General features: G+C 42.5%; 1 pseudogene; it reads right to left on the bottom strand.

Annotated features, from left to right (window-relative positions):
- Positions 1-807: 807 nt before the first annotated feature.
- On the bottom strand, positions 808-1,343 carry LOC128627204 (peptidyl-prolyl cis-trans isomerase A-like; annotated as a pseudogene).
- Between the last annotated feature and the right edge of the window lie 22,426 nt (positions 1,344-23,769).

Below are 23,769 nucleotides of genomic sequence, written 5' to 3'. Positions count from 1 at the left end.
TGGCTCAGTGGATCGAGTGCTGGCCTGTGGACCAAAGGGCTGCCAGTTTGATTTCCAGGGAGGGCCCATGCCTGGGTTGCAGGCCAGGTCCCCAGGAGGGGGCCTGTGAGAAGCAGCCATACATTGATGTTTCTCTCCCTCTCTCCATCCCTTCCCTTCTCTCTAAAAATAAATAAATAAAATCTTTAAAGAAATAAAACTTTTCAGTAGAATATCAGATTTACATAACTAACTTCCCTTATTCCTATTCTGCCAACAAATTTCCGAATAGGAATCAGTTTCTTAAGGGAGAGTAAGTGCTAGCCATATTATTTGGGTATTCTTTCTTTGCATGTTATTTGTTCATTGATTCAACTGCTTATCTACAGCCTCCCCTACACTGAGCCCTCTGCTTCATGGAGGACATAACAATAACGAGCAAAATCAGACATGGTACGTGCATTCATGGGCTACAGACTTTTTCTATAGGCAGTACAAATGAAATACTCACATAAAGAACACTATTTTTTGCACTAAATACTTAAACTGGCTTTTGGCTATAATGAAGAATGCTGTTATAAAGGTCACGTGCAAGTTTTTATATGAATGTATGTTCTCATTTTTCATTTTTGTTGTTTAGCTTTTCTTTCATAATTATAAACTTAAACTCTGCAATCCAGCTGGACTTGGAAGGGGTAAGAAAAACATGGCACCCAATGAACTGAGTCAAAAGCATGAAGATTTTAGAACATTTCAAGCAGATGGGGGTGAAGGGGTGTTCTCCTGAGCTGCTGAAGGGATGCTCTGGTGATTAAGATAAAACACAAGTCAAATTGATGAGAGTTGTCCACAGTCTGTAATGGTGATCTTCTTGCTGGTCTTGTCATTCCTGGACCACAGTGCTCCATGGCTGTCACAACATCCGTGCCGTCCATCACCTGGCCAAAGACCACATGCTTGCCCTCCAGCCACTCAGTCTTGGCAGTGCAGATGAAAAGCTGGGAACCATTTGTGTTGGGGCCAGCATTTGCCGTGGACAAGATGCCAGGGCCTGTGTGCTTCAGGATGAAATTCTCATCACCAATTTTCTCTCTGTAGATGGACTTGCTGTCTGTGCCACTGTAGCCTGTGAAGTCACCACCCTGCACATAGTAAACCCCAGAATGATTCTGTGACAGCAGGAGCCTTTATAACATTTTTTTCTCCCCAGTGCTCCGAGCACAAAAGTTCCCTGGGGTCTTTGGAACATCGAAGAACGTGGTGGGGTTGACTGTGGCTGGATGTGGGAAGGTCCGAGGTGGCGCTGGCGTCTGCAAGGCCTGTTCACATTTTTCTTGATATCTGCCTAGAAATGGCTGTGTCATATAGTAACTTTTCTAAAGTGGCTGTCATTTACATTCCCATCAGCAATGTACAAGAGTTCCAATTTCTTCATGTTCTTGCCAACATTTGTTATTATCTGTCTTTTTATTATAACCATCCTAGTGAATATAAAGTGGTATTTCACTGTGGTTTTGACTCAGAGTCCCATGATGGCTAATGATGTTTTCATGTGCTTATTGGCCATTCTTATGTCTTCTTTGGAAAAATGTCTATTCAGAGCCTTTGCTCATCTTTAGTTAGGTTATTTATCTTTTTGTTATTAAGTTAATAATAGTTTGTAGTTTTTAATGTATTGTGATTGTGCTTCTTTCGTGAATTTATTCCTAAGTATTTAATTCTTTTAAAATAAAATTATAAGTTGTAAATTTGATTGTTTTCTGAAGCTCATTTTTGGATTGGTCAAAGCCAGTGTATTTATCTTGTACCTGGCAGCCTTGCTGAACATTCTGATTAGTTCTACCTGTGTGGGGGGAATCCTATAGGATTTTCCACATACGAGATCATGTCATCTGTGAAAGAGATGGTTTTATTTATTCCTTTCCAAATCTGGATGACTTTTATTTCTTTTGTTGCCTAATTGTCCTGGTTAAAACCTCCAGTACAATATTGAATACAAGTGGCAAAAACAGATGTCTTTGTCTTGTTCCTGATGTAAGAGGGAAAGCTTTCAAAATTTCACCATTAAGTATGATGTTAGCTGTGAGTTTTTCATAGAGGCCCTTTATCAGGTTGTTGAGGAAGTCACTAAAGTATTTGTATCATGAAAGGACTGTGGATATTATCAAATGTTTTTTCTGCATCATTTGAGATATCATTTGTTTTTTTTGTCCTTTAGTCCATCAGTACAGTGAGTTACATTGGTTGATTTTTGTATGTAAAACCAACCTTGGATTCCTAGGATAAAGTCTACTTGATTGTGGAATATAATCCTTCAGGTATATAGCTACACTTGATTTACTAGTATTTTGCTGAATATTTTTGCATCTGTATTCTTAAGGGATATTCTGGTCTGTAGTTTTCTTTTTGTCCGGTTTTGGTAGAGGGTAATTCTTGTAGAATGAGTTGGGAAGTAATCCCTCCTCTTCTATTTTTTAGTTATTTTTTTGGAAGAGTTTGTGAAGTATTGATGTTAATCCTTTAAACATTTAGCAGAATTCACAAATGAAACCACCTGTTCCTGGGCTTTACTTTGTTAGAATTTCTTTGTTCTTTTTTTTTTGTTTGTTTTGTTTTGTTTAAATGCATTGATGTGAGAAAGAAACACCAATTGGCTGCCTCTCCATGGGCCCCAACTGGAGATCAAGCCAGAAAACTAGGTATGTGCCCTGGCTGGGAATCAAACCGGTGACCTTTTGGTATGGGACACCACTCCAACCAACTGAGCCACTCTGGCTAGGGCTATTGGAAGGTTTTTGATGACTGATTAAGTCTCTTTACTTTACAGGTCTACTCAGATGTTCTATTTCTTCTTGAATCCAATTCAGTAGTTTATTCTTCCTCTAAATATGTTGATGTCATCCAGAGTGTGTGATTTGTTGATATTCAGTTATTCGCAGCATCCTCTTTTTGTACACTTACTGATGATATACTATCTTTGATTCCTGATTTTAATAATTTGAATATTATTTCTTTTTTCTAGATTGGTCTAGCTAAATATTTGTCTATTTTGTTTATTTTTTCAAAGAACTATTGGGTTGTTGACTTTCTGTTATTCTTCTATTCTCTATTTCATTTATTTCTGCTCTGATTTTTATTATTTCTTTCTTTCTGCTTACTTCCAGTTTAGTTTGCTCTTTTTCTCATATCCTTTTTTGCCTCAAGATAAAATTCCTTTTTAAAAAAAATTGAGGCAATTCGTTTCAGGTGTACAATCTGATTTGATATTTGCATATATAGCAAAATAATCACCACAGTAAGTCTGGTTAACATACATTACCCTACATAATTACAGAATTTTTTTGTGTAACAAGAACTTTAAAGACTTACTTACCATGGCATCCAGTCCCTTTCTCTTTAGTGATCTGTTTCCTCTGATAATGTGTTCCTCAAGGACAAGGGCCATGTCTTTGTTCACCATCAGATGCCAGGGTCTTAGATATTTGCTAAAAGTCAAAGAGATGAATGAATGAATGAATGTCCCACACTGAGACAGAAAGAAGTGCCCGGTGGGCCCAGAATGCCTGTCTCTGTTCGATGTTTCTGTAACCTCATGATGGGGTATCAGGATCATTATCTTACCATTAGCTGAGAGCAGAGTGTGTTATTATTTTTTAAGGGTTTTATTTACACCCTGGCCAAGTAGCTCAGTTGGTTGATGCATCATCCTAATATACAAGGTTGTGGGTTTGATCCCTGGTCAAGGCATACACAAGAATCAACCAGTGAATGCATAAGTAAAGAATAACAAGAAACCAACGTTTCTCTCTCTTTCTCTCTCTCCCTTACAGCTCATGGGCCATATGTACCCCGGAATGGCTGTGAGTGCGGCCCAATGCAAAATGTAAATTTACTTAAAACATGAGATTTTTTGTGAGTACATGTTGCAATGTATTTAGTGTGTGGCCCAAGACGACTCTTTTTCCGTGTGGTATAGAGATGCCAAAAGGTTGGACACCCCTGCAAAGTTAAAAAAAAATTATTTACATAAATTCGATGTTTTAGAAACATAGCATAAGGGAAATTTTATTTTTAAAAAGATTTTATTTATGTATTTTTATACAGAGGGGAAGGGAGGGAGAAAGAGAGAAACATCAATGTACAGTTGCCTCTTGTGGGCCTCCCACTGGGGACCTGGCCTGCAACCCAGGCATGTGCCCTAATTGGGAATTGAACTGGTGACTCTTTGGTTCGCAGGCCAGTGCTCAATCCACTGAGCCACACCAGCCAGGGCAGAAATTTTATATCAGTATCTTAAGTAGGAAAGCCAGTATCTCTTGTCTTTATTCATTAACATACACATATCAATGTTCTAAATTCTAAAAAAGATTCCTTTGGGTATTCCCTAAAGTGATTTTGGGTACCTTACTTTGGGACACATTACTTTTCGTTCAGCACTTGCCCCCTACAATACACTGGTCATCAGAAATATGAGAATTTCTGATTTTCCCCTTCCCCAGGGCTGAGATATTGTGTCCTATGAAAAATGATTTCTTTAGTTTTGCTTGCTTTGAATTTACTTAGGATCAACTAAGGATGGTCCAGCAGAGCCCGTCAGGCTTTGGTGCCCTTGCAGCTTGGCCCTGGATTGTTCTTATTCCATTGCATCTCTTCAATGCCCGCCTCCGGGTGAGGCTGCCATGACCTGCCTCTGAGTGCAAGGCATTAGATTTCTGTGATTTGTTAATCCAATTATCCAGAAGGATCAGGGTAAGGGCGCAGGTGGGTACTTAGACCCACCAGGAAAAAGAAATGTGTCACTGATTATTCCATACCATGGAATAATGGGTTGTTTTCAATTAGCCCAGGATTCATGTTTTATGTTATGGAACACAAAATGTCTCCAGCCATGCTAGGAGAAAGTTTTTTCCTTATAAAATATCCATCATAATTATATCATAGCTGCTGATTTGTGATTTCCATTATAAACAAGTTTGCTGAGAGCTTTCCTAACTCTGTTTTAGTTCCATAAAGCGCCTTTTTGGCAGGTAGATTATTGAATTGGATGCAAATCCTCTCTCTGAGTTAAGTGAAAACTTGTTAAATAACTTTTTTTTAGATCGAGGAGGGATTTTGGTCTATTTTTGGAGAGGGTAGAGACACTTTCTGATCCTGCCACTTCCCACGGCTATAGAAGGCTGTTTTACAAGAAGAAACTGGGGGCATTTGCCCTAGACCACACGGGTAAGCACTGCTGAACACTGGAAGGCCCCTCTCCTTCTGCAACGTTAAGAACGGCCAAGTGACAGAGAGCTGGGTGCCCGTGGTCCTGTGCTCTGCTAGGGTAGAGCGGAAGCCTGCTTGCAGGTGTGTCCTTCACCTGTAGAGGTGGAGGTCCCACCTGGGCTCTGCCCTACTTCCTAACTGTGGTCACCACAGTTCAGTTCTGGCATGAAGTAGGCATGAATATCAGTCAGTATCTTTGGTCCTTGCCTCCTGCAGAATTTGGTTAGAAGAACTTTAAAGGTCCTTGTGAGACAGACAGGTTCTCTGGCCAAACTGAGTGTCTGGTTACTTTGCCTCTGTCCTAAACTGACAAATGACCATGGCAAATAAATCATAGTCACTAATCTTGAAATATAAAGTATAAAAATTCTGTCCAGACTCTCTGAAAGAATATTAGCCAGCAGTGTTTCTCGCAGGGCTTCCGTGAAGTCGACAGTAAGGGGGTTTTGCTTCCCTGGGTAGATCTTCTCAAGTGGGTGTGAAGGGGAAGGAAGGTGCTGCTTGACACCTTCTGTTTCAATTTGTCCTTCTGAGCGTTTCTGTTCCTCAGTGACAGCAGCTCAGCGACCACATGAAGGACAGCAGAGACTCTGCTTTCGGTCTGAGTCATCCCCACGTACTCACATTTTCGAGTTCACACAGAATAATCCCAGGAAGAAGAATTTGCTCTCCGCTTGCTAACATACCAGTCATCACTCCTCCTGACACTGGGTGCCAACATCCCCTGGGCCGGGGAGGCTGTGGTTTCCCGGCTGGTGCCTCCTGTCATTCTGTTTCATCTCCTACCTGGAAAGCCCATCTCCAGTGCCATCTCTTTCAGACTGCTTTTCCATTTCTCCCTACCTTAAATATCCGTAGCACTTTGTGCATTTCTTCTAGATCTTCCTTCACTCTGTAACATTAGACTTATGTGTGGCCTGTGGTCTGTACCCACTGGACTGTGCACATCTTGAAAACAGGGCTTTGACATTTGACCTCCTGCATCTACACCCCCCCCCCCAGATCCCCAGAAGCACCAAGTACATTATTTCTTGAATTAGGCCAAATCGAATTTACCCTTGCCTCCCTGATTTTTCTATCCACCCCCACCCTCTGTGTTTGAACCCTTAGCTTCCGTCTTCACAAGTTTCTGGATATACCACCTCTTTCTAGTCATTCAACCCTTCATTTGTTGAACAAACATTTAGCATGTGCCTTGCAAATGTCAAGCACTGGACTGGGGAGGTCACAGGAAAAAAACACTGTCCCGGGTGCCAAGCTGCCCACGGTCCAAGAGGAGGGACAAGAAAGAGGGAAGGGCATGCTGCAAGGGGGCACTCTGATGCAGTGTAGGGAATTCAAGGGACACTTCCTAGGGCTGCAGTGTCTGAGCCGAGATCCCTGGCATTTGCTCATGTGTACTCCCTCTGCCTAGACCACCCCCTACAACCTCTGGGACCAACCCCTCCCCTCCAAACCTTTCTCCTGGGGGCAGTCTTCTCTCTTAGCTTTCAAGGTGGTCACCCTTCTGTTCCTCTGACATGCTGGTCTCTTTTTCAGCATCCAACAGCATTGGCAAGGATTTGTCTTTGACTTTGTTCTTCCTGGTTTGGCTCCTGCCTTGATGCAGGTGATTTCTCAAGGTATCTCTAAGCCCCGTCTTTGCACCTGAAGTATGTACATTGGTACCTGCCTGCTCGATCCCGCCTTCTACAGACAGCCCACTATTTCCCCACCATTTGGTGCATCCAAAACAGAAAGGAGTGTTTTTCTCCTGAGTTTCAATTTCTGAGACACTTAGGTGACGGTGCTCATCTCCTAGAGCCCGTGGAGCCTGGTGTCACATGCTTTTGTCTTTTTACATACCGTGATACAAAGTTGACTCTTGTTCTGTTCTTTTCTGTTTAGGGATGATCTTTTGTGACAAATAGAACCATATTAATTTTTCTCTAACAGCGGTGTCCAACCTTCTGGCATCTCTGTGCCACACCGAAAGAAGACTTGTCTTGGGCCACACATTAAACACATTGCAACTTGTAATCACACAAAAAAATCTCATGTTTTAAGTAAATTTATGATTTCATGTTGGGCTGCCATCCTGGGCTCCTGTGGCCTGCAGGCCAAGGGTTGGACACACCTGGATTGTGTTACCTCAAGGAGTAACCCTAGCTTACTTCTCACAACAACCACAAGGGGGTGCTATGGGCTGAGTCCTGATTGGCTGGGGTAAGTTGTTTGAATACTAATCAGCTCTGATATCTCAGGGAAGTCATCCCTATTATTTGGCAGTATCCAAATACTTCCAGCTCTCTGCCTTCCCAGGACTCAGTAGACCTGCATCTCTTGGCCCCCTTGTGGTTGGGTGAAGCCATGTAACTCGTTCTAGCTCCCGAGTCCTGGGTGGAAGTACTGTGCTTGGACCGAAGCATTTAATTCCAGTGCAAGACTCTTCAGAGAGCTCTTTTCCTTTGCTATAGTGACTGGCAAAGAAATGTTTGAGATGACAGCTGCTTCTGCAACCTGGGTCCCAGAATGAGGAGACAGAAAGAAGTGGCCTGAGTCACTCATGACAGACACAGAGCTTGAGTGGCAAACTTTTGTTAACAGTTAGAAACCACTAAGGTTTGGGTTGCTTGCAGCATAGCTCATCCTGACTAGCACCCTACTAGTGTGAAGTCATATTTAGCACCTTTTGTAATTCGAACATGCCTTGGGTTCTTGTAAGTAAAGAGCTGACATATCCGTTTCCATGAATTTGGTAGATACGATTCCCCAGAGCAATAGGTTTCCTTTAAACAATGGTTGAAAATATACTCACATTGATATTGCATATTTTACACAAAGGTAACTTTTGTGAAATGAGAGCATGTTCCACCCGTAACGAGGGAATGAGTTAGGTGGGGACCACACTTCCCCCTGAGTTCACCTCCCCCCACAGAGGGTTATCTTCACGCCGCACCCTCGGTCCGCGGCTCAGTTCCGACCCTGGGTCCACAGGCCTCTGCACACGGGGGGCTGCGTGGAGCCCCTTCATTTCCACTCGCACGCACTCTGAAGAGTCAGAAATGGTGTTTCTGTGGACATCCAACCCTCCAATCTTTCTCGTCCTGGTCCCCAGAGTTTCAAGTTAGAGGAGCCCCTGGAAGTCACACACCCACCTCTCAAACCCCAGAAGAGAGAACGGGAAAGCAGGTGGGGCCCTCTGTGAACGGCAGAGCGCGATCCCTGGTTCCAGCCAACGCCAGTCCTTGCAGGTCCCCCAGAAGGCCCGGCCTCACTCCCTCAGCCCCCGACGCGGCTCCCTCTGCCTGCAGCAGGGGCTAACGCCCCGCCGTCAGGTCTGCGCGCATACGTAGTCCTGCCAGCGAGGTCTGCCCGCCGATTAAATGTAAAATTGCAGCCAGCTCCTCTTACCTTCGTTAAAGTTCTGTCTCTTCTTGCCTTATATCTTCCCTGCACAGCACTTAACTCCTTGGAACATCCGTATGGTTTACTGACTCACTGTGTTTATTGTTGCTTTCTCTCTCCACTAAAACACTAGCTTCACGAAAGCAGGGAATTTTGTCCCTTTTTGTTGTTGTTGTTGTTAGTCTTGTGTTACAAGTAAACAGAACAGTGCCTGGCACAAAAAAAGATACTTAATAAATATTTATTGAATGAATGAGTAGGGTGGGGCCAGGCATCTGTGATTTTGACAGGCTCCCAAGTGAGTCTAAGCAGAGCAGGGTGGTGGTGCATGTGGTTCTTACTCTTCTCTCAGTTTGGACCTGAGTAACCAAGCACGTTCTGGTTTGTTCCCGTCCGCCTGGGGCAGCGTCCCCACCACCCACCCCACAGCCTTGGCAGAGCAAGGAAAGGGACCTGGCGACCGCCGCTACTCCCAGTGCTCACATTCCTAATGGACACACACCGAAAAAGAACGCAAGTCACGTGGCACAGGATCATTCTTAGTGACTATCAAATTTGGAATGGAAGCAGAGGACATTTTTTTTTTTTTTTGGCTCAAGTTAAATTTTTGGAGCAGAGGTTTCCCTGGCTCTCTGTGGCTGTCAGGAGACCATCTGCTGCCTACGGCGTTGGTCTTGTTCTGAACGTCCGAGTGGCAGAAGGGAGACTTGGTGACGCGACACCATTTGTGCCTTGCAGGGAAGGGACATCGTAGCTGGCAAGCACTCCTACTTCTAAGTTTTTTTTTTTAATATATTTTTTTAAAGAGCACCATTTTTTTGGCCTAATGTGTGTTACACAGCCTCATGTATTTTTTATCTGCCTTCTGTTTGTCATATTCTCCTTCGTTCTGTAATCACTAGATTATTTTGTAGAGCAGTTTTAGGTTGACACTAATTGAGCAGATAGTGGGGTGGATTTCCATGTATGTCTTCCCAACACACAGTTTCACGGATTATTAACAGCTTGCATCATTGTGGGATATATTCGTTAAAACTGATAAGCAAGTAGTAATGCATTATTATTATTATTATCTTTATTATTTTAGATTTTACTTATTTTAGAGAGGGGAAAGGGGGAAGAAAGAGAGGGGGAGAAATATCAGTGTTGATTGCCTGTCCCATGCTCCTTGCTGGGGACCTGGCCTGCAACCCAGGCATGTGCCCAGACTGGGAATTGAGCCAGTGACCCTTTGGTTCTCAGGCTGCCTCTCAGTCCACTGAGCCACATCAGCCAGAGTGATACGTTGTTATTAGGTAACATCCATAATTTACATTCGAGTTTACTCTTTCTGTTGTATGTCTTCTGTGGATTTTGACAAATGCATAATATCATGTACCCGCTGTCACAGTATCATACAGAATAGTTTCACTGGCTTAAACATCCTTTGTACTCCACTTACTCACCTCTCTCTCCTTCCCTCAAACCCCCGCAACCCCTGACCTTTCCACTGACTCCACAGTTTTGCCTCATCCAGAATGTCTTATAGTTGGAATCATATAGTAGGTAGCCTTTTTCAACTGGCTGCTTTTAATAAGCACTGTGCATTTAAGGTTCCTTTATGTATTTTTGTAGCTTGAGAGACCATTTTTTTTTTGCCATTAAATAAAATTCCATTGTATGGATCACCACAATTTGTCTATCTGTTCACCTTTCAAAGGACATATTGGTGACGTCCAGTTTTTAGCAATTTTGAGTAAAGCTGTTATACATATTCACATGTAGGTTTCTGTGTGGACAGAAGTTCTCAAGTCACTTGTTTAAATATCTCGGAGCTCCATGCGGATTGTATGGTTAGACTGTGTCCGGCTTTGTAAAGAACTGCCAAGTCGAACCCCAAGTGGCTGCGCCATCTCGCACCCCCCACCAGCAGTGACTCGGAGTCCCCGCAGCTCCACAGCCTTGCCAGCACCGTGCCGCCCATTCTTTGGATTTAGGTCATTCTAACAGGTGTGTAGTGTTTCATTTGCAATTCCTTAATGACAAATGACATTGGGCACCTTGTCATATGCTTATTTGCCATCTGCATAACTTCTTTGGTGAGGGCTGTTCAGATCTTTCGCCATTTAAAAACTGGGTTGTTTTCTTATTGTTGAGTTTTAAGAGCTTTTTAATATTCTGGATATAATTCCTTTATCAGGCATGTGTTTTGCACTATTTTTTAATATAGCAGCTTTATTGAGATATAATTCACACACCATAAAATTCACCCTTTTAAAGTATATTCAGAATTGAGAAAATGTAACCACAATCAACCTCAGAATATTTGCATCACCTTGAAAACAAACCCCTGGCTACTGGCAGTCACACCTCGGCTCTGGCAACCACGAACACACTTTTTGTTTCTGTATTGTCTATACCGGACATTGCATACGAGCGGAAACATGAACTACGTGATCTTTTGACCTGGCTTCTTTCATTTAGCATAACTTGTTAAGGTTCATTCATGTTATAGCTTTTATCAGTACATTATTTCTTTAATGGCCAAATAATATTCCATTGCGTGGTGCACTGTATTTTGTTTATTCAATCACCAGATAGTGAGCATGGGGGTTGTTACCACTTTTTGACTATTTTGAACAATGTGGCTATGGATGCCTGTGTACAAGTTTTTGCGTGGACGTATGATTCATTTCTCTAGTTTATACGCCTGGGAGTGTAATTGATGGGTCCTGTACAGTAACACTATGTTTACCTCTTTGCGGAACGGCCAAACGTCTTGCAGAATGAGGGCGCAGTTCTAGCCTGTGGCAGTGTGTGAGGGTTCTAATTTCTCCACAGTCTCATCAACACTCATATTTGTTTCTTTTTTATTATTTTGATTGTTTTGTGTTTATTAAGGGGTGTGAAGTGGTATTAAGGGGTGTGAAGGGGCATTGTGGTATGGATTTGCATCCCCTCATGATTATTGGTGCTGAGCATCTTTTCCTGCGCTTATTCACGCTCTTTATATGTCTTCTCTGGACAAATATTTATTCTGATTCTTTGTCCATTTTCAAATTGATTTGATTTTCTTTTTGTTATTTAGTTATAAGAGTTCTTTATCTATTCCAGTTACCAGACCCTTAACAGATACGTATCTTTGAAACATTTCTTCCTATTTCATTAATTACAAGTCTTAGTTTTGAAGAAGTCTAGTCCATTTTCCTTTTGCTTGTGGTTTCAGTTCTATATCTAAGAAACTATTACCTAATCCAAGGTCATGAAGATTAATATCTATGTTTTCTTCCAAGAGATTCACGGGTTTTTTCCTTACATTTAGGTCTTTGATCCATTTTGAGTTAAGTTTTGCTTATGGTGCCTGTGAAGAAGGGTCCCCATTTTCTGCGTGTTGCCATCTGGTGACCCCAGCACCGTTGGCTGAAATGGCAGCACACAGACTCTGGATGAAGGGAGTGTCGTGTTTGAAAGAAGCAGGAGAGCACTTCTTCAGCTAAGTCTCTGACTCCATGTTTTCCTCTGTGGCCACAAAACCGAGAGTCACTCTGAAGGCAGGTGCTAACGGTCGCCACGGCCAACTCTTCCCATCTTCCAAGGCTCATCTCCTCCATTCCATGCCAATTTCTTTCATTTCCTACTGTACTTAGAATAGAACAGAATTTCCATAACAGGGACTTACAGGTCTAGCCTGACCCACTCTCTGAAGCTCGAATCTCCCCCATGAATCCTGGACAAATTGTTGCCCTGTCTCTCTTTAGAAACCTCCAAGTAAGAGAAACTCACTACTTTCTGAATAATAAGTTCAGTTAGTAGATGGCTTGGTAATAATAATGATAACAAGACAACCACCATTATCTCTGAGCCCTTATGTTGTGGTAAGATATATCATCTCCTCTTAATTCTTACAGCAACAATCTGAGGTAGTTATTAATCTACTTTATCCATCTACTTATTTTGATGAGGAAAGCCCTTTTTTAAGGTTTTTGTTTTTAAAGATTTTATTTACTAATTTTTAGAGAGAGAGGAAAGGTGAGAGAAAGAGAGGGAGGGAAACATGAATGTGTGGTTGCCTCTCACATGCTCCCTTACTGGGGACCTGGCCCACAACCCAGGCATGTGCCCTGACTGGGAATCGAACTGGCAACCCTTTGATTTGCAGGCCGGCGCTCAATCCACTGAGCAACACCACCTAGGGCTCTGTTTTATTTTTTAATTTATTTTTATTTTTGTTTTCTATCCTCACCCAAGGATATGTTCACTGATTTTTAGAGAGAGAAGAAGGGAGGGAAGGGGTAGGGGACAGAGAGAGAGAGAGAAAGAGAGAAATATTGGTTGATTGGCTCCCATTTGCACCCTGACCAGGGATTGAACCTGCAACCTAGGTGCATGCCCTGACCAATGATCAAACCAGCAACATTTTGGTGCACAGGACAACTCTCCAACCAACCAAGCCACACAACCAGGGCTATTATTAGTCTATTTAGAGAAGCACAAAGAAGTTGTTTGTTCACTTTAGCACTGGCTGGTGTGTGGCTCAGTGGAATGAGTGCTGGCCTGTGAACCAAAAGAAGTTGTTTGTTCAAAGTTACAGACCCTGTTAATTTAACTGTGTGGATCTAGGTTTAAACCAGGTGCAGCCGAATCCAAAGCCTGTGTTTCTAATTACTACACCCTTGTTAAATATGTCTCAGTGGTAGAGAAATGGATTTGGCTCCCTTTCCCTCTCTGCGCGCACAGGAGAACTACATTTCCCAGCACCTTTGTGATAATCTGAGACTGCATTACTATTTGTAGCCAGCAGGCTGGGAGTGGAACTTCCAGGATGAGGCGTTCAAGGGCAAGTGTGATGGCATCAATAAAGCAACAAACAACAAGGGCGGGCGAGGATGCGGGGAAAGGGCACCCTCTGCACTGATGGTGGGAATGCAGACTGGCGCAGCCACTGTGGAAAGCGGTATGGAGTTATCTCGAAAAATTAAAAATGGCCCTGGCCAGTGTGGCTCGGTTGATTGGGTGTCGTCCAGCAAAGCAAAAGGCCTCCCGTTTGATTCCTCTCAGGGCCTGCGCCTGGGCTGCAGGCCTGCTCCCCGGTTAGGACACGTGAGGGAGGCAACCAGTTGCCGATTCTCTCACACACTGATGTTTTCCTCCCTCTCTTTGTCTCTACCTTCCCCTCTCTCTAAGATAAATACATTTTTAATGTTAAAAATGCGAAACACTAATTTGAAAGAATATATGCCCCCCCCCATGTTCACTGCAGCATTATTTGCAATTGCCAAGATTTGGAAGCAGCCCAAGCATCCATCAGCAGATGAGGGGATAAAAATGCTGCGGTACATTTGCACTACTGAATACTACTCAGCTGTAAAAAAGAAGGAAATTTTACCCTCTGAGGCAGCATGGATGGCCCTGGAGAACATTACACTAAATGAAAGAGTCCAGTCAGAGAAGGACCAATACCATATGATTACTCATATGTGGAATCTAACGAACAAACTAGAGACAGACCAATAGATAGAGAGCAGACTGACAGCTGTTGCGGGGGCGGGGGATCCGTGGGGGTGTAGAAGGAGTGAGTGAAAAAGGAAGAAAACAGAGGAAAACTCGCAGACATGGAAAACAGTATGGTGATTGACCTGGGGGTGGTGGAATGGAGGGAAGTGGAGGAGGGGATGGGGGATTAGTGGTGTTGGATGGACACTTGACCTGGGGAGGTGAGCACACAACACAGTGGGGAGGATGATGTGTCATGGAACTGTGCCCCTGAAACCTGTATAATTTTGTTAACCAGTGTCACCCCAATAAAAACAAAAAACAAATTTAAAAAAACAGAGCAACTGTGATTTCTCCGTTCCCTTTTTCCCTGTTGCAGCAACGCTGGAAACACTGTTTGGAGACCGGTAAGCTGGGAGGTGAAAGGTGCCTGGATCTCTAAGCCTCAGCATGGCCAGTCGCCCCGCGGCCCACATTTAACTTTGCACGAGTAAGATACAAACTATCATGGTAAGCCTCTGGGAGTTCAAGGTTTGCTGGTTCTTGTAGTGTAGACTACCATGTCCTGAGTATTAAGGCTGAATATTATAATTGACTCTATTTATTTTCCTCTTGATTGGAGTTCTGCCTTCCAGGGCTGTATATACACATGGATATTCCACATAATCTCAATTTGGGACACTTGCCATATTGGTTTTTTGTGGGTTTTTTAAAAGATTTTATTTATTTATTTTTAGAGAGAGGGGAAGGAAGGGAGAAAGAGAGGGACAGAAACATCAATGTGTGAGAGAAACGTCAGTGGGCTGCCTCTCGCCCACCCCCACCGGGGGACCAGGCCGCAAGGCAGGCATGTGCCCTGACAGGGAACTGAAATGGTGACCTGGTTTGCGGGAGGACGCCGAACTCACTGAGCCACGCCAGTCAGGGTGCCATATTTTTAAATTATTTCATATTTCAGTTGAAATGTTCATATTTTTTTAAATTGTTTACTGTCTCCTCTGTGTTGATCTCATGTCCCTGATTAGCAATGATCTCTTCAGCAGGTAAGGGATTAGGTTTTATAGTTTTTATCCTAGAAGCTCTAGGCACAAAACTAGTGCTGAAGCAATGCTAGTTAATTGTTGAATCTATGTTTCCCCGAAAAAACTATTTGTATTTACCCCAGTTTTATTTATTTATGTATGTATTTATTTATTTATTTAATTGATTATGCCATTACAGTTGTCCCATTTCCCCCTCCATTCCCCTCCACCTTGTGTATCCTGTCCCACCCACATTCCCCCCTCTTAGTTCATGTCCATGTGTCATAAGTTCTTTAGATTCTACATTTCCCACACTATCCTTGCCCTCCCCCTGTCTATTTTCTCCCCACCATCTATGCTTCTTATTTTCTGTACCTTCTCCCCCCTTCTCCTCCTCCCACTCCCCTGTTGCTAACCCTCCATGTGATCTCCACTTCTGTGCTTCTGTTCCTATTCTAGTTGTTTGCTTAGTTTACTTTTATTTTTGTTCTTAGGTGTGGTTGTTAATGATCCTGATTTTGCTGTCCTTTCACTGTTCATCTTTTATCTTCTTTTTCTTACATAAGTCCCTTTAACATTTCATATAATAAGGGTTTGGTGATGATGAACTCCTTGAATTTGATCTTATCTGAGAAGCACTTTATCTGCCCTTCCATTATAAATGAAAGCTTTGCTGGATAGATCAATCTTGGATGTAGGTCCTTGCCTTTCATGACTTTGAATACTTCTTCCCAGCCCCTTCTTGCCTGTAAGGTCTCTTGAGAAATCAGCTGATAGGAACTCCTTTGTAGGTGACTGTCCCCTTATCTCTTGCTGCTTCTAGAATTCTCTCCTTCATTTTAATCTCGGCTAATGTAATGATGATGTGCCTTGATGTGTTCCTTCTTGGGTCCAACTTCTTTGGGACTCTCTGAGCTTCCTGGATTTCCTGGAAGTCTATTTCCTTTGCCAGATTGGAGAAGTTCTCTTTTGTTATTTGTTCACATAATTTTTCCACCTGTTGTTCTTCCTCTTCCCCTTCTGGTACCCCTATAATTTGGATGTTGGAACGTTTAAAGATGTCCTGGGGGTTCCTAAGCCTCTCATTTTTTTGAATTCTTATTTCTTCATTCTTTTCTGTTTGGTTGTTTCTTTCTTCCTTCTGGTCTACTCCATTCATCTGAGTCCCAGTTTTCTCTACATCACTATTGGTTCCCTGTGCATTTTCCTTCATTTCACTTAGTGTAGCCTTCATTTGTTCATCTAATTTGTGACCAGAATCAACCAGTTCTGTGAGCATCCTGATTACCAGCGTTTTGAACTGTACATTTGATAGGTTGTCTATCTCTTTGTCGCTTAAAAGTATTGGCTCTGGGGCTTTGATTTGTTCTTTTGTTTGTGCCATATTTTTTTGATCTGGTTGTGCCTGTTACATAGTGAGGGGCAGAGCCTTAGGTGTTCATCAGGGTGGGACAACCCAGTAGCTGAGTTGTGACACTGTAAGTGGGGGCGGGGTCAGAGAGGGAACAATGGTGCTTGCTCTGCTCATATTTCAGTGCCCTCTGCTGCTTCCCACAAGCAAATTGGGCCCTTCTGGTGCTGGTTCCCAGGTGGGTGGGCTTGTGTACCTTCTGGGACCCTGTGGGTCTCTCCAGTGAACTCTCCTGTGAGGCTGGAGTCTCTCCCCGTACCTCAACCCCCACAAGTGTCTTCAATTTGTGCTTTTAGCCTTTATTTCCCGTTGCTGCGGCCCTGGGTTGTGCAGTCTGTCTCGCTGCCCGTTTTTGACTGTTTTTTCTGCGCATGAATGTGTGACTGCTGGCAGCCAGTGGCCTTGCACAACTCACTGGGTCTGCTCATTGCCTCCCGGCACCTGGGGTCTGCTACCCACAGGCTTTTCCTGCTGTGACCCCTCTCCACAGGCCACTGACTCCGTCCCTCTTACCGGTCTGGATGAATGGTTGTCAGACTTCCATACACTTCAATTTTCTGTCTGCCTGGTTGTGTTTTTGTTTCTAAATCTTTGTTGTCCTTAATTTTGGTTGTTCGAGGAGGCACAGTATTTTCACCTATGCCTCCATCTCGGCTGGAAGTCAGCCCCAGTTTTAAAAAGTTAATATTCATTAGACTTAGTTCAATTGAAGGCCCTATTCTAAGTCTATAAAACTTTAGCAAAAATTTTAAAGGACTTTTTAATAATAATTTGGTCCCATTTACAGACTCAGTTAAATAATCTCAACTATTTAAAAGGCCATTCATAGCCCTGACCAGTATGGCTCGGTTGGTTGAGTGTTGCCCCACAGAGCAGAAGGTCGCTGGTTCCAGGACCAGTGGCTCAGGCCCTGGTTGGGCGCCTACGAGAGAGGCGACCGACGGATGTTCCTCTCCCTCTCTTTCTCTCTCCCTTCCCCTCTCTCTAAAAATTAATAACTAAAATATTTAAAAGCCATGAATCTAAATCAATTCCTCAACTACACATTTTTGATACAAACACACTTACAGAAAAGTTGATGGTACAGCACCAAGAATTTTTTCCAAACCATTTAAGAGTAAGTTGCCAATCGGATGCCCCACAGCCTCTGAATATTTCACAATGCTCCTCAACCTCTTTGGCACCAGGGGCTGGTTTTGTGGAAGACATTTTTCCACAGACCAGGATTGGGGGATGGTCTTGGGATGGTTCGAGCACATTATGTTCACACTCACCTCCTTCCATGCTGCTGGGTTCCTAGTATGCACAGACCAGTCCCAGTCCTTGGCCCAGAGGTCAGGGACCCTTGTTTTAGGGTTTTCCTGCAAACAAGGGCATTCTCCTCTATACCTACACACAGGCATTAAAGTCAGGAGGTTAACACTGTGATTTTACCAGCATTAACCTTCAGACCTCATTCATACTTTGTCTACAGTCCTGGTGAAGTCATTTATAGTAACAGTATCAAGTTCAGAGTCATGTGTTTGTTCAGTTGTTGTCTTTTCATTCTCCTTTAGTCTGGAACAGTTTCTCAGCCTTTCTCTGCCTTTCGTGTCCATGATATTTTTGAAGATTGCAGGCCACTCATAATATTTTGCAGAATATTCTTCATTTTGTGTCTGTCTGATCCTCATGATTAGATTCAGGTTATGTGTCTTGGGCAGGAATAGCACAGAAGCAATGTTGTGTTTTCCTTATTCCTTTCTATCAGTCGACATCTAAGTTTCTCTCATTAGTAGTCATGTTCACTTTGATCGCTTGAATAAGGTCATGTCTCCCAGTCTTCACCATAAATTTAGCTTTTTAGTTTCTTCGTAATTAAATCTGCGTTTTGAAGCTATGTAAGTATTCGATTTTTGGAAAAGTTCTAATAAAACTTCAATATATTCATGTGCTTATCTATGTCTGTATGTCTCCTCTTTTACTCAATGTATTATAATCCATTACTATCCTTCCTTATTTTGATTTTCATACTATCTCTAACCCAGCTAGCTCATTTCTTTTGACATTCCCCCATAATTTTTTTAACACTTCTTTGCTTTCTGGCACAATGAGATGTTTGAGGTTTATAATGCACCTTGCCCCTCCTGGTGCTGGAATCATCTATTTCTCCAATGAGCCATGGAAAATTGTACTTAGAAGCCAAGACCTGGGTTTTAGGTGTGCTCATTGGCATTGGGTCCTCTCAGTGAACATAAAGAGAAACCTGGCTTCCATTACCCTTAACATCTTTATTTTTTGGATCGATACCTATGTACCCGATTAATCTCCCACCTGGGAGAAGGATGCCACCTTCTTTTCCCTGCTGGGACTCGGACTCCACCCTGAGCCTCCCACTGCAGGGGTCCCCGCCTCATCCTGCTTGGGATCTGACACTCAGCCCTGGGCCACCGCAGCTCCTCACTCTGTCTGAAGAAATAATTGATTCTCATTTGACGTGGTGTTCTCAAACACTGAATTAGTGACCTGAACCAATGCTTCTCACGGTTCCTGATCGGCTCCTGAGAGCCTCTGGTTACAACATTTTTGTCGAGCAGTCAATAAATACCTCATTTTACGTGTATTTCTGCTTAAAGTACCTTATTTAGTAGACGCTTTTGATTTATTAACATTGAACTCATAGCCAGCAGCACAATATCCCATGCTTCAGTGAAGATCACCTAACGCGTTTTTTTTTGTTTGTTTTTTTGTTTTAATTTTAATCTTTATTATATTTTTGCACCATTACCATTTAGCCTCCTTGGGCCCCCTTGGCCCCAGAATCTCCAGGCTCTCGTCCGTGTCCATGAGTCCTTTCTCCTTGTTGCGCAGTCCATCCACCCCCAACCTCCTCCCTCCCTTAGCTGTCATCTGCTCTCCATCTATGAGTCTGCTCCCATTTTCCTTGTTAGTTCAGTTTGTTCATTAATTTCCACATATGAGTGAAATCATATGGTATTTGTCTTTCTCTGACTGGCTTCACTTAACCTAATATTCTCCTTGTGCAACCATGCTGTCGCAAAGGGTCAGCTTTCTTCTTTTCTAAGGCCAAGTAGAATTCCGTTGTGTAAATGTTCCATAGTTATTTTATCCACTCATCTACTGATGGACACTCGGGCAGCTTTCATATCTTAGTGATTGTAAATAATGCTGCAACGAACACAGAGTGCTTATGTTCTTTCAAATTAGTGTTTGGGATTCCTTTAATGTATTCCCAGAACTGGGGTATCTGGTGTGAAATGTAGATCCATGTTTAATTTTTTGAGGTGTCTCCACAGTGGCTGCACCGATCTGCATTCCCACCAACAATGCAAACGTGTTCCCCTTTCTCTACATCCTCACCAGCACTTGTTTGTCAATTTGTTGATGCTAGCCTTTCTGATAGGAGTGAGATGGCATCTCACTGTGGTTTTAATTTGCATTTTTCTGATGGTTAGTGATGTTAGCCAACTTTTCATATGTCTATGGGCTATCTGTATGTCCTCTTTGGACAAACGTCTGTTTAAGCCCTTTGCCCATTATTTTGGTGTTGAGTTTTGTAAGTTCTTTATAGGTTTTGGATGTTAATCCCTTATCAGGTGTATTGGCAAATATGTTCTCCTATTCTATGGGTTGTATTTTTATATTGTTGATGGTTTCCTTTACAGTGCAAAAAGTTTTTAGTTTTATGTAGTACCATTTGTTTATTTTTTCTTTTGTTTCCTTTTCCTGGGGAGATAAAATATTGCTATCAACAATGTCTGAGATTTTGCTGCCTATGTTTTCTTCTAGGATTTTTATGGTTTTGAGTCTAACATTTAAGTCTTTGATCCATTTTGAATTTATTCTAGTGTGTGGTATAAGAAAGTGGTCTAGTTTCATTTTTCTACAGGTTTCTGTCCAATTTCCCAACGCCATTTATTGAATAAACTATCTTTAGCCCATTGTATGTACTTGCTTCCTCTGTCAAATATTTATTGACTATAAAGGTGTGAATTTATTTCTGGGGTTTCTATTCTGTTCCACTGATCTATGTATCTGTTTTTATGCCAGTACCATGCTGTTTTGATTACTATGGCCTTATATTATAGTTCATATTAGATAGTGTGATTCCTCCAACTTTGTTCTTCTTTCTCAGAATCATTATTGCTGAATCTTTCTCAGAATCATTATTTGATCTAGTGTGTTGTTTAAGGGCACTGTCTTTCTGTTGATTTTCTGTTGGGAAGGTCTATCCATTGAAGCCAATGGGGTATTAAAATCCCCACCTATAACTATTGCTGTTGATCTCTCCCTTTATGTCCATCAGGATTTGCTTTACTTATTTAGGTGCTCCTATTTTGGGTGCATAAATATTTACGAGGGCTATATCCTCTTGTTGGATCATTCCCTTTATAGTTATATAGTGTCCTTCTTTGTCTCTTACTGTAGCCTTTGTTTTAAAGTCTATTTTGTCAGATATAAGTACTGTTACCCCAGTTTTTTCCCTTTCTATTTGCATGAAATATCTTTTTTCATTCATTTACTTTTAGTCTGTATGTATCTTTTGATCTCAGATGGGTCTCTTGGAGGCAGCATATAAATGGATGTTATTTTCTTATCCATTGAGCTACCCTATATCTTTTTGTTGGAACATTTAAGCCATTTACATTTAAAGTGTTTATGGACTGATATGTATTTAGTGCCATTTTATTGTTAGACTATGTTTCTCTGTTATTTTTTTTATTTCTCCTTCCAACAGCAAGCCCTTTAACATTTGTTGCAGTACTGGTTTGGTGTTAACAAACTCCTTTAGCTTTTTCTTGTCTGTGAAGCTCCTTATTTCACCTTTGACTTTAAGTGATAGCCTTAATTGTAGGTCTTTGCTTTTCATTATCTTGAATATTTTGCACCATTCCCTTCTGGTCTGAAATGATTCTGTTGAGAAATCAGATGACTGTCTAATTGGTGTTCCCTTGTAGGCAACTACCTACTTTGTCTTGCGGCTTTTAGGATTCTCTCCTTTTCTTTAAGCCTTGCCATTTTAATTATGATGTGTCTCAGTGTAGGCCTCTTTGAGTCCAACTTGTTGGGACTCTCTGACAGTTGTGTGTCTTTTTCCTTCACCAGATCAGGGAAATTTTTGGTCATTAAACAGATCCTTGATCCCTTTCTTGCTCACTTCTCTTTCTGGCATTCCCATGATGCATGTGTTGTTATACTTCATGTTGTCCAAAATGCTTCTTATGCTCTCCTCATTTTTTAAATTCTTTTTTCTTTTTGCTCCTCTGCCTAGGTGGGTTTTTTTTCTACTTTGTCTTCTAAATCACTGATTTGATCCTCTGCTTCATGTAACCTACTGTTTATTCCTTCCAGTGTATTATTTATTTAAGACACTGCATTCTTTATTCCTGACTGGTTTTTTTTTGTGGTTTCTATGTCTTTTTTTCGTGCTGTTGAGTATCTTTATAATCATTACTTTAAACTCTCTGATAAATTGTTTGCCTCCATTTCATTTAGCTCTTCTTCTGGAGAATTCTCTTGTTCTTTCATTTGGGGTCTGTTTCTTTGTCTTCCCAAGTTGGCTGCTTCTTTGTATTTGTTTCTATGCATTGGGTAGATCTGCAAAGTCTCTGATAGAGACCTTTGTCAGACACTACTTGTGACTGGCCTCGGTCAACCTGTTGTGAGCTCTCAGGGGTTCACAGCATGTGGCTCCCTCTGCTTGGCCTGTTTGTGTGCAGAGAGAACCTGGCTGTGCACCCAGGTTGGCTTTGATCAGTACTGAGCCCTGGGCAAAGTCGACAGAAGTTTCATAGAGCTCCCAGAGACCCACCTGTGTTGTTTAACTAATCAGTGATACAGCCTCACACTAGAATCAGCAGCCTTGCTTCAGCTCCACAGGGTGGGGCAGAATGACTTTTGTGGGTGTGCTATTGCTTCCCCTCAGGCTGATGCCCTTTGGAGAGAAGTGCTCTGCCTGAGAAAAATGCCTCAGCAGTACGGGGGATGATGCAGCGCAGGGAAACTGGTTGCTGTTCCTCCGGTTCTCTCCCCCAGAGCCACCAAGCCCAGATTCTCCTCGAGTTTCTTTAGTTCACTTTGCCCTCCTTCTCTTGGAGCCCAGGGTAAGTGGCTACAAATGAAATTTTGTGTGTTGGACCTTTAAGAGTCTCTCCCTGGCAGACAGAAACCCTGCTGCTTTCCACAGCTGGATGTTATCTGGGTCCCCTTCTGGCTGTGGTGCTGTACGCTGGGGAGCCCAGCTTCTGGTTAACACATATATTTTTTCTGTAAGGCGCCTGGCTGCCTTCCTGCACTTAGGAACAGTAGACAGCACTTCAGGGCTACACTTGGAGGCTATTTTGAACAGCAAAATCAGAAACAAAAAGGACAAAAATATGAAAAAATGGCACTATATATGAAACCGGAAAAGCCAGTGTTCATGCTGCCTGTCACCTACCAGACCCAGTCAGCAGACAGGGACTGAATCTCCGTGGGTGCTTTACTCAGACGGGCGGCGATCCGAGAAGACAGAAAGTTTGTAACCTAACATTAAATTACATCTTAAATTCCATTTTAAAATGGGCCTTTTTAACAAGAAGAACAAAGTATAGCTAAGGAGTTTGGAATTCAGGGAAAAGTTAATTGGATTTTAAAAACTACAGCATTCTCACCTGGGCGGGGGTCTTCAGCTGTGTCCTGGGCGGTGGTCATCTCACATTGGAGGACGAGGGTTCAGATACCATCCTGATTGCTTGTAGTCCTCCTGAGGCACAAAGGTGAAGATGCTTATTGTCCCCTCAAGTCAGGGTGGGTCCTACCTTCAGTTCCTGGAACAATAGCTTTTACAGGCCTTGTAAAATGATTACTAAGCTTATTAGCTATTACTTAGTCTAAAATTTTCCAGCTTTTGAGTCCATCATATAGATCAAGGAAAGGACACCTGTTTACAGTAGGAGAGTTGGAACAAGAAGGCAGAGCATCACCTTGTTCAGCCTCAGCTGGGGAGGTGCAATTGGGGTGCTCAAAGTTTTTGCCACTCTGCTTGTCCATGAATGACTGCGAGAGCATTGTGAGTGTTGATTTTTGGTATTACACATGAATTTTAGTTACTGGGCAAATCTGCAAACAAGGGTACCCACAAATAACAAGGATTGGCTGAATCTACTCTGCTGCTCCTTACCGAATGGCTTTTGGGCTGACAGGGGAGGAAAGGGAAGGGAAGAGAGAGGAAGAGCTCAAGCGCGCATTTGA

The sequence above is a fragment of the Artibeus jamaicensis genome, unplaced genomic scaffold, assembly GCF_021234435.1.
Source record: "Artibeus jamaicensis isolate MK-2021 breed Jamaican fruit bat unplaced genomic scaffold, CSHL_Jam_final contig_332, whole genome shotgun sequence".
Taxonomy (NCBI): Eukaryota; Metazoa; Chordata; class Mammalia; order Chiroptera; family Phyllostomidae; genus Artibeus; species Artibeus jamaicensis.
This window is presented reverse-complemented; position numbering and strand designations above follow the sequence as displayed.